General features: G+C 42.9%; 1 long non-coding RNA gene across 1 annotated transcript; it reads left to right on the forward strand.

Moving 5' to 3' along the window:
- The first annotated feature begins 32 nt into the window (after positions 1 to 32).
- LOC130542728 (uncharacterized) lies at positions 33 to 11,798 on the forward strand. Its single transcript, XR_008957468.1, has 2 exons — positions 33 to 398; positions 9,144 to 11,798. It is a non-coding gene; the product is annotated as an uncharacterized LOC130542728 (long non-coding RNA).
- The last annotated feature ends 213 nt before the right edge of the window (positions 11,799 to 12,011 follow it).

Genomic DNA, 12,011 nt, shown 5'->3' on the forward strand with positions numbered 1-12,011 from the left:
GAATGAGAGCGCGCGTCACTTCGCGCCGCGCCGTAGGAAGAGCGCATGCGTCGCGGCGCCTCGGCCGGTCGCGGGTGTCGACGCTTGGCCGGCCTGGCGGGGTGGGACTTGGGCAGGAAAGGGGTAGGGTAGCTTGGCCCCTGGCCCGCCTTAGGTCGCCTAGCAACCGCCGGCGGAAGGGTTGCTGCCAAAAGCCCAGGCAGCTCCGCTCTCCGGTTGTGGGTCGTCTCGGCGAGAAACAATTCAGGAAGCCCCGAGGCCCGTGTTAACCGTTCCTGTGCTGACAGCTCTGTAGCAGGACCAAAGGGAAGTTTTATTTTGTTCATCGCTTCCTTTTTCTCGCAGCTTGTCTCGCCCAGGCAGGACGTTTCCTTGAGTCCGAAAAGAGAAAGAAAAGGGTAAGAGTGCTCTAAAATGAATGCCCCCCGTCCCGCACCTTCAGTACACGTTGTACACGCTGTGCAAAGCACTTTACAAGTATTAATACCCGGAGTATTAATACTTGGTTATCACCCCCTGAACAGCAGAGAGGCAGCCTGCGGTTACAGAACTAGAAAGTGCTACGTAGAGACGGCCTCCCACCTCCCAGTCTGTAACACGACCCAGTACTGCCGCTATCGCGTTCCACCTGAGCCCTGTCTCTGAAGAAACCTTTCCACTCCTGCAGTGGACTTCCAAGTCCCAAGATGGCCCTGGTTGCTTTTTTTTCTAAATACATTGGCCTGACTTGCTCTTGAGTTCAGCTTGAATGCAAGAGGAGCTACTATTAATTTTTGGAGTTCATATGTCATCCCCTTGATGACATGTAGTAGAACCTTGCCAGGACTATGAACGGATTGGCAGCCTCTGCTTTTTCCTCCTTTCTGAAAACGTTAACCTAGGCTTCAGTCTTCTGGCCTACCTTAGGAGATGTTATGATTTCTAAAAAGGGATATGTATATCTGGTCTTCATTTCATTCCTGGCTCAAAGTTCATAAAACCCTTGGAATCTCCTGAGTGATAAGAGCACTAGGAGCATCTTTTGTTCTAATATAGGGTCATTGACCGTGGTTCCATGGGTCCTTGGCACCCTCCCACACCCCACCCTGTGTTTCTCTTCATCTGGCTATTCATCCGTATCCTTTATTATGTCCTTTACTAAATTGGTGAGTGTAAATGAGTGTTTTCCTGAGTTCTGTGAGCTGCTGTAGCCAACAGTCAAATCCAAGGGGAGGAGGTCCTGGGAACTGCCAGTTTGTAGCCAAGTCAGACAGAAGTTGTGGGTAACTTGGGGACCTGCTACTTGTGATTGGTATCTGAAGTGTGGTCAGTCTCATGGGACTCTGGATCTGATGCTAGCTATCTCCAGGTACGTGTCAGAATTGAGTTAAACGGTAGGACAACCAGCCGGTGTCTCAGAAAATTGCTAGGTGGGGTTAAAAAACCACACATATTTGGTGTCAGAAGTTATCAGAAGTGAAGAGTTCTACTGAATAGGAAAGAAGACGTACGGAAGAAAAGTCTGGGTTTTTCTAGTACATATATTGGTCTGACTTGCTCGACTCCAAGCTGAATCCAAAAGGAGCTATAACTAATTTTTGGAGTTCATATGTTCTAAAATATTGCCAGGACTGTGGATGGATTTGCAGCCCTCGGTTTCTTCCCCGTTTTTGAAAACTGGAACCTAGGCTCCGGTCTTCTGGCATATCTTCTGTTCCCATGATTTCTCCAGATGACTAGCAGTGACTAATGCATATTTTCAGTACTGGGAATGTAATAATTGCTGAGTCAGGAGTCTTGAAATGATTTATTAGGAGAGATGTCATAATATTAGAAACATTCTTAAAACAGAATTTATATTGCTATTACACTCAAACCTAACAGGTCCACAAATAAGTTCTTTCCCCAACTTAAACCTACTCCATCCAGCTGTCTTTCTCATCTGAATTAATGGCAACTCCGTTTCATTGCCAGGTCCAAAACCTTAAAAGCCATCCTCATACACTTCTCTCAGTCCTCTACCCAATTGGGAAATTTTGTTGACTCTACATTCAAACTATATCTAGTATCCAACACCTCAGCATCCCCACAGCAACCTCCATCTCTCACCCAACCGGGTCTCTGCTACACTACCGCCCCCAGAAAAGCCTAATCTCCATACAACAGCGAAAGGGATCCTGACATTTCTCCACTCAAAACCACACAGTGGTGTCCCAGTTCACTTGGAGTCAAAAGCCAAAGTCCTTGCGGAGCCCAGCACTGACTAACTGCCCTATTTATCTCTGGCCTGCTCTCCCTCTTGCTTACTCTGACTCAGCCACACTGCCTTCGTTGGTTTTCCTTGAGCCCATTTCAGGACCTTGGCACTGGCTGTCTCTTCTCCTTATCCAGATATTTGCCTAATTCACTGCCTCACTGCTTTCAAACCTTTTCTCAAATGTCGCCTCAATGAGGCCTTCCCTGACCAACCCATGTAACCCTCCCCCCACTCACTGCAGTGCCAGTCTATCTTAATCAGCTCCAGTTTTTCCATAGCACTCACTTCTCAACTAACCTATTTATTATGCTTACTACTTATTGTCTGTCTATCCCTGTAGAGTATAAATTCCATGAGGGGAGTCATATTTCGCTATTTGATTCCTTGCTATATCCCAAGTGCCTAGCTGTCAGTAGGTGCTCAACAAATATTTGTGGAATAAATGAACTAATAAATGAACTGGGACAACTATTTTCATGATAGAGTATTCCCATCCAGGCCTTTCTCACATGTAGATACATGACATAGTATATTTTACATTATAGTTTTTTTCACACTATACCATAGATACTGTTCACATTTCTAAATATTCATAATATGCTTTTTAAAGATACTTAGATTTTTACATGCTTGTTCCAATAAGTCAAACAATACAGAGTAGGGTCAAGAAAAAATTATCCTTTCTCCTCTAATCCCACCCCGCTGAAGGGGACCACTTTTAAATTTAGTGGATCTTTTCTAGACACACATACAAACACATAACGGGTATAGATTTCACAGTTCAAAGACAGGTAATACCTGAATTGTAACTTTATTTTCTATAACTCAAGTCACTTTTAATTCTAGGCCTTATTACCTCTGATGGCAGAAAAACTAAATCTAGTTAATTCAAGGTAAATGCTAGCACTTTATGATTTGTTTATTTATTAATGATCAGTTATTGTTTAATTCCAGTGAATTCAGAATTTATTAATGCCTTTTCTTCTGTCCTTTTATTTCCATATAATTGCCTGGTTTTTAAAAATTATTATAAAATAAATGGACATTCATTACAGAAAAACAGTAAACCATAAATAAGCAAAATGAAAAAATTAAAGCATCCAGAAATAAAGTGTGTGTGTGTATATATATACGTATGTGTATATATATGTATAGGATCATATTATAATTAGCTTAATCTATTATGAACATTTTTCCATGTCAAAAAATATACTTCTGTGTCATTTTTAGTGACTGCTTGGTATCCCATTACACAAATGTACCATAATTATAGTCCCTGTCTTTTGTACATTTGGGTTGTTTCCAACTTTTCACAAAATTACTTGTAGCTAAATCTCTGTGCACATCCCTCATTATTTCCTCAGGATAAAATCCTGGAACTGTTGTCAAAAGCTGCACTTATTATTGAAGGCTTTGATGCATGTTCGCAAGAGACCTGCAGAAAGGTGGCACTGCTTTGACACCAGCAGGCGGGAGGGTCCTCTGCATCCTACCAGCACCGTGTTACCATTCTTTGTCATCTCTGCCAATCTGACAGAAGAATGGTTTTGTATTGTTTTTAAGTTGTATTTTCTTTACTAGTAAAGTGGAACCTGTTTTTTGTTTTTTGGTGTTTTTTTTTTTTAAGATTTTATTTATGGGGCACCTGGTGGCTCAGTCCATTAAGCATCTGCCTTCTGCTCAGGTCATGATCCCAGGGTCCTGGGATGCCGTCGCACATTGGGTTCCCTGCTCAGTGGGGAGCCTGCTTCTCCCTCTGCCTGCCGCCCCCCTCCCCCGCTTGTGTTTCTCTCACACTCTCTCGCTCTCTCTCAAATAAATATATAAAATCTTTAAAAAAAAAGATTTTATTTACTTATTTGTCAGAGAGAGAGAGGGAGAGAGAGCATAAGCAGGGGAAGCTGCAGAATAAATTAATACTTAGGAGTAGACTCTAGACTTTTGTATCTGTTTTTGCCAATGTGATATAAGGAGTGAATAAAGAGGGGCGCCTGGGTGGCTCAGTCGTTAAGCCTCTCTCTCTCTGTCAAGTGAATAAATAAAATCTTAAAAAAAAAAAAGGAGTGAATAAGGAGACAGGACCGTCGTCTCCACATAAAAGGCCACAGAATCCCCAGATGAGGGAGGAGGCGTTTGGGGATAATTTGTGTTTTCTGGAGAGCAGTGATAGCCAGTGCCATCCTAGATTTTTGGAAATCTCAATTTTAAATGATCTGTTATCCCTATTAGTTATCCCTATCCATGCACACATAATTATCACACAATGATGCTTCTGTGTCAGGAGAAGGTAGTCCTGACCATGGGCATGTTCTGTCTTTTGTCTTTTCTCACTCTCTCTTTGGCCTGGTCGGTGTTCTTTCCTAAAACACCCTCCTTCTAATGTCTTTCTTAGTGTCTGATTCATTAGTCACCACACTGTTTTCTAAACTCTACTCCCTTCAGCAAATCCAGGAGGAGAGGGTGGACTTTTCTGGAACACTGAAGACAGATATCCCCCACTCCCTTTTTCATTTTCCTTGTGGCAAAAAAAAAAAAAAAAAAAAAAAAAAAAAGCAAGAGGGTGGGGAGGGCCAGAGTTGCACTGCGAATACAGGACTTAAGAGGATGTGACAAGCTCAGACATCACCGTAGCTAAGTGTAAAGCTAGACTTCTTACAGACACGTAAGGAATCCTGATGAAACCCAGACTATTAAGCAGAGACTTGAGATGAAGGTTGGGTGGCAGGTGGAGGACACCGGGGATTTCAGTTCAGTCATGGGATGAAAGCTACTTAAGTACACATAGAATCATAGTGCTTCCTTCATCCATTTCACAGTGAAGGATGCACTGACCATCTTGTATCTGGTCTTTCCTTATTAAATTGCATTGTTTTTTTGTTTTTTTTTAATAATAATTTTTTATTATGTTAGTCACCATACAGTACATCCCAAGTTTTTGATGTAAAGTTCCATGACTCATTACTTGCGTATAACACCTAGTGCTCCATGCAATACGTGCCCTCCTTAATACCCATCACTGGCTTATCCCAATCTCCCACCCTCTCCCCTCTAAAGCATTGTTATTTTAATTATTTTTAATTTTGAGCATTTTTCCCCAAAGAGACTATGAGTTTCTTTAGGGCAGACACCTGTTTACCTTAAAATACTCATATATTTCTGTATTTGTTTAATTCAGTGAACATTTACCTGTCAGCTCAGATTCTGGCTCCTCTGATTTCTGTGGTGGAAGATTTGGTTTCCTTTCCCAAGGTGCAGATAATGAAATGTATCCTTCACCCCTGGCAAGGTATTCATAAGGATCAAATGAAACCAAGGCTGTGGGAACTCTTTTAAAACTGCAAAGAGCAATGTAAATATCTATGGGGTTTAGGAGTTTACAGATAGCAATCGGAAAGTGCCAGGGTGGTGGGCACATTGAGATCACATGGGAGATCACTTAATGCCCTCTCCATCTGAGAACAGAGAAAGCCCTGAGGCCCACCTTCTCCCTCTCGCCCTTATTAGGAAGCTACTCCTGTTTCTCGCCTGGCCTGTCCCTTTTTCAGGGCTCTCAAAGTATGATTAGGCCATAGTGAAAGCTGGTCTGCTTTTAAATACCTTTCTTTAACAACTGTAAGTTCTAACTTTCACTGGGTGGTTTTGTTTTTAAATCCGTGAATTTGCATTTAAACGAAGAGCAGCTCGGGTCAGCATTTCCATAGACCGGCTCCATTAGTGAGGGTTGTGCAGTTACCTAGCGAGTAAAAAACCTTGGATCCTGATGCCAGAGGCTGGTTTCCCCGGACTGAGCCTCCACAGGTGGTGGGGGTAGCTGGGAGAGAGGAGAAGGAGAAGGGAGAAGTCAAGGGAGCCCAGTCCAAATTAGAAGTGCCTTTTGCCTTCAGGATGTATCAGTCACAGGGAAAGAGAATTATTCTCAAGATAGAACAAAAAGTTACAGGTTAAAAACTGAAGACATTTCAGAAGTACTGAAAAAGTGTTTAGAGGGACAAAAAATTAATCCAGAGTATCTCCAGGGCTTAAGTGGGTCACCAGTGAGGTCTTACAGGGAAGGAGAGAGTAACCCCTGGTTTGGGGTCATGAATGCTTTACTTCAAGCAGATCCAAGCTCAAACAGGAATATTCCTACTCCTTATAATCTAAGCTGGTTTTGGTGTCAGGGTGCTTGGATTCTAAAGGTTCTGACTGCAGTGACCAGCTCTCACATACCCCAACCGAATCCTTCAAAGCTTCTCCTTGTACGGGAGCAGTTCAAAGTACTTGGGAGAAAACGATTACAACTATTACCCCCAAACTATCATTGTACCTTATCATAATTCCCTTATCTCTTTTGAAATGCGTTTTAAACCAGAATAACCATTTCTAATTATTGGAAACATTTTAAATAACTTTTAGTAATAATCTTTATTAGTCATAAAAAAGGAAAGGTCATACATAAATCTTTCAAAGGACCATTTCTGCTCTTTTGCTAGGTGTGTGATTCACTGTTTTCCATCTTATTCTAGGACAAAGGTGTCCACGTGTCCCCTCATTCCCCCCCCCCCCACACACACACACCACTCCACCCCCACAATAGGCTACTTCGGAATAATGGAAGAATGTAAGTTGAAGGCAACCCAACACACCAGCAAAGACTCACTAGGAATCATCTGGAAACTGTCTAAGGAGAAAAAAAAGCCACAGGCTTCTGGGGGTTAATAATCCTTTCCTGTGCCTGCTACTTCCCAACTCTCATTGTAGTGTGGCAGTCACCTCTGTGTTGTGTCACACACTGATTCATTCCTAGGACCTGTTAAAGGACTGATCTTTTCAGGTGATTGACCCTGCTAAATAATCAGGCCCACTTGAGGTATGTCTGTGGAAATATCAGGCTTGCATGCTTGCATTCTTTTTTTTTTTTTTTTTTAAGATGTATTTGAGATACAGAGAGAGAATGCACAGGAGTAGGAGGGCCAGAGGGAGAGGGAGAGAGAATCTCAAGCCAACTCTGCACTGAGCATAGAGCCTTATACAGAGCTTGATGCGGGGCTGGATCCCATGACCCTGAGATCATGACCTGAGCTGAAACCAGGAGTCAGACGCCTAACCTACTGAGCCATCCAGGCACCCCACATTCTTGCATTTAACATGCTTTCTTGAGTGGGCAAAAAACAATTGGAATTTCAGGAGAGAATTGGGCATGTGTGTGTTTATGTATATATATGAAATGGGTCAGATATACTCAGCTACAACCTAGAGTGAGGACAATATTCCAAGAAAAAATAACAGTTTACTTTTTTTCTGGACTTTGGCACTTCATTCCAGGCAAGAGACCAGGGATCTTTGGTCTGAGGGATGCGGAGACTCCGAATTCATCTCCCCTCCGTCAGCCTGGGCTCTACTCTGTCCTTCTCTATCCCCACAAAATCTTTGGAAGTCTCTTATTACCAGCTCAAATGCCACTCTCTCCTTGAAACCACAGTAGTTGTCAGCACTGGTTCTTTTTTGCTTGTATTGGAATTCATCATGGTGCACCTGTCCCTGGTCTTATTCCTCTCCATATTCTTCAGCTCCACCCAACCCCCAGCTGTACCTTGAGAGACTGGAGTGGACTGTGAACAGCTGTAAGATGTAGCTAGATGTGAGCAGCCACAGAGGAAACCAAAGTTTTAGTGAAGCACTATACGCAAATCCTGCTTGGGAAGGTGTGGAATCAAAACTAAGAAAGAAGGGCAGGAGAGAGAATGTTGAAGATTTAACCCGATCCATTTTGAGAAAATGAGGAAAGAAACATGACATAGTGAATGAGGCAGGACTTTGGGGTAAAATCTGAGTGAAATTTACAGATTCCAGTAAACCAAATCCCTAAAAAGAGATAAAGCCATAGTTTCACAGATGCATAGTTTCTAAAATGTTAGAAACTGGGTTGCAAATTGTACAAGTTCGAACCCAGAGGACCAAGTTTGTAGGGTAGTGGAAAATAGCTTTGGCATTCCAAGAACAATATATTGTTTCTGCATTTAAAATGTAAGGAAGTGCAAGCTGAAAAGTAAGTGTGGGAAAGCCAGAGCGAAGGCCTGCCGAGACACAGGATGGCACACCTGTGTCTTGTACACTTGGGAGCCTGTTGCCTTGGGTTTGTCTGCCAGCTCTACTGTAGAGCTCTGTGCCATGGGCAAATTCCTAACCTCAATGCCTTAATTTCCCTACCTGCCAAGTGGGAAATGAATAATGGCCACCTCATGGTATTCTTATGAAGACTGGAAGAGTCAGTCTTCATAAGCAATAGTGCCTGGCATGTAGTGAATACAGTATCTGGTTATTTTGTTATATAAAATTTGGACGATCTAATTTTTTTTGGAACGAGTAAGGAAACTTTAGGGAAAATCTGATCGAATCCTTGGATTCCACAAATGATGAAACACAGTGTCATTAGATGACCTTTGTAAGTCATGTCAAATGCATTTTATTACCTACTAGTCTTTTAGGGTCATCCTGAAATGCCTTTTTAAAAGTATTCAAATCTTGGCTTCTATGATGATTTTTTTTTTTTTTAGATTTTATTTATTTGACAGAGATAGAGACAGCCAGCGAGAGAGGGAACACAAGCAGGGGGAGTGGGAGAGGAAGAAGCAGGCTCATAGCGGAGGAGCCTGATGTGGGGCTCGATCCCAGATCACCGGGATCACGCCCTGAGCCGAAGGCAGACGCTTAACCGCTGTGCCACCCAGGTGCCCCAATGATGATTCTTGAATGCAGGAACTTGTGTCTTAACCTCATGTGACCCCAACAGTGTTAGGCACAAATAGCAGCACTTAATAAATATCTATGAGGGTTGTTTTTTTTTTTTTTTTAATACAGAATATCAAACCTATCCCAGTGGCAGCCATTTAGACATTAGTTTTGTTGCATTGGGTTTTTTTCATAGCACTTGGGAAGACCCAGATGGCCCTGGCAGAAAGGTCTGGATAATAAGTGTTAACAAGGGGAGAGAAGGACCCAGAAGAAATTGTGGCGCCTGGACAACAAGTCCTGATGGATCTTGGCAATCAGAGGGAGGAAGGCCAGTGTCGTGAAAAGGTCTGATGACAGCAAGGATCATGGCCTATACTTTCCAGCTGCCCCTGTCTGTCCACCTACAGCAGACTCTACTTCATGTGCTAATTCCACAAATGTGGAGCCCCTGTCCTTTTGCTGCTCACCACCGACTGAAGAAACACAGTAACTACCTTACAACCCAACCCAAGCCGTGGAGGGCCCCCAAGCTCGCAACTCAGACTCAAAGCCTTAACCAGGAGGTGAGCTTTACTCTTGCCATTAACCAAATGTGAAGGGCACAGCCGGAAACCTGACCAGCACGGAGGCAGAGAAGATCCCAGCACTTCCCTAAACCAGCCCTTTGTGAGCAGTTTCAGACAATGACCAAATTTCTTGGGGTGGTGGTGGTGGGGGGTGTTGGTAATGAGAAGAAAAACCAAGTTCAAAGGTTCTGATTCTGAGGGGATGAAGAGGCTTGGCCTGTGTGGAGAGTTAGTGTGCTTTGATGGAAAGGCAAAGCTTTTCTTTGAGATACATAGAATTGGAAGCGGAAGGAGGCTGGTGATGTCAGCTCAGGAGGAGTGGAGTAGGACGCAATTCTCAGTCCTCCCTGTAGGCTCTCCCTCATGGAGAGGATCGCTTATAGAGACTGCAGGAAGGAGAGACTGTGATTCTGTGAAACGGCTAGATTGGGCTGGTGACTGTCCTTTGTCTCTGAGCTAGAGATGGCATCTCTGAGGTTCGGATGCCAAGGTCAAGTGGACACAGCAGGAGCAGGGTTTGTGCCACCTTGCCTATCCAATGCCATGTCTAAGAGGGTGACCCCAGGATGGGAGAACCCTCAAGGGGGCTGTGGGGCGTGTAGCCAGCAATTAAAACGGAGGAGAGCAGAAGGAGGCTAAGCCAAAATGTCCCCCCTCCCAAGAGCAATGCCCACATCCTGTCTGGCCTAGATCTATCCTTAAGATTCAAGATGTTCAAAGTAAAGGAGAACAGGGTGTGTGGCCAGTTGGGTTGTCAGATACAATATGAAACACCCAGTTAAATTTGAACTTCAGATAAACAAGGAATTATTTTTCTTGCATAAGACATACACTAAAAATTATTGTTTATCTGAAATTCAAATGTAACTGGGCAACTTGGTTTTGTTTGTTTGCTTTGCTAAATCTGGCAATGCTAGCCATGCGTCAATGTGCTAAGCGAGCCTGAACATTTTTTAAGATAGACTTAAAGGAAGTAGCGACTTCTATAAACAGCACTGAGTCCTCCAGGCTCCAGGGTTTGGTTACTGATTCTGAGGTGACAGTACCTTCTCCAAGCACGGAGCCTGTCTTCCTTCTGGGAGCTGTGGAACAAGAAGAGAAAATAACTGTTCGACACAGGCTGGTTTGATTGGCCAGCCAAAGCAAAGAGCAGTAATAGCTTAAGGATTTCACACAGCTGGTCTTAGAGGTTGTGAATGCAGGGATGCCTGCATTTGGGGGAAAAGAGAGTAGAGAGTAGAGTAGGTTGAGGGGAGAGGATCAGGGTGTTTTGCCCTTATTATGTCTCATGAATGGCTGTGTGTGTACGTGGCTAACAATATTTCTTACTGTAGTTAGGGTCCAAAATGGAAACCACTGACAAGAGGTTGATACTTGCAGGGCATTATCGTGAAAACTGTGTTGGATCAACAGCCGGGATGAGTTTGCTTGACACTCACAGGTGAGGGTGAGCTTTGCCTTGTTCTAGAAAAATCACCTTCTGGAACCAGCTGAACTTTTCATGGAATCTGCAGTCCCTTGCATATGTGGATGGCCGATGGTTCATTTAAAGTGGAGTTCCTAGTTTTGTCATTTTGTTCACTTTGCTGCAATCACTCACTAAAAACATACACTGGGATCCAGTATTGTTGCACCCAATCTCAGGCAATAAATATAATACTATAAAAATACTATATAAATATAACAAATAATGTGGGACTAAACACACCGTCCAAATGGCCTTTGAATTTTATTCATTTCCTCCTCTAAAACAAAGGTTTTTCAACTTTAAAATCCTTGGCGCTTACTTGGCTTAATTCCTCAGAACTATCCCAACTGGTTTTAAAAGAGTCATTATTTCTCTCATGCAGTGAACATATGATGCTTTTACTTAGGAAGAGGAAGAAAAAATGTTTACAGTCTCACTTTGCACTTTAAAAAATGTCTATAACATTAGCTCTTGATTCAGAAATTATAAATAAAGCTGTTTTATCATCCAATGATACTGAAATACTATGTGTGTTTTACACTTTATTGTTTCAGGGATTTCATTTTTATTTTGTACTTTTTTGTAAGAAATAGCTTCTTAATCCTAAGCCTAAATATTTATTGTCCTACACCAATCGCCCTGAGCTCCAACGTTTCTGCGAATTTTGCTGTTATGCATGGATGAAATGGGTTTGCTGTGGGGTTTTTTTAGTGGAAAACACCAGATACACCTGGATCTGAAATTAATCCTGACACACAGGAATGCTCAAGGTCCTTTGCTGTAAAATACACATAATAAAAGTACCTACCTTGTAGAACTGTGGTGGGATTTCTATGAGAGAATGAATGTGAAGTCTGGTGTGGCAGAGACAATGCTACGTAATTCACCAAATTCCATTTCTGTTTCCTCTTCTTGAGGAATGAGACACATTTTCAACCTCCCTCATATTGGTTTGGGGCCAGGTGACTGGGCCATGTCCTGGGCTGTTTCCAGGCCTGACTACTCAGCCTGGCGACCAAGGGGCACA

The sequence above is a fragment of the Ursus arctos genome, unplaced genomic scaffold (genome assembly GCF_023065955.2).
Source record: "Ursus arctos isolate Adak ecotype North America unplaced genomic scaffold, UrsArc2.0 scaffold_5, whole genome shotgun sequence".
NCBI classification, from domain to species: Eukaryota; Metazoa; Chordata; class Mammalia; order Carnivora; family Ursidae; genus Ursus; species Ursus arctos.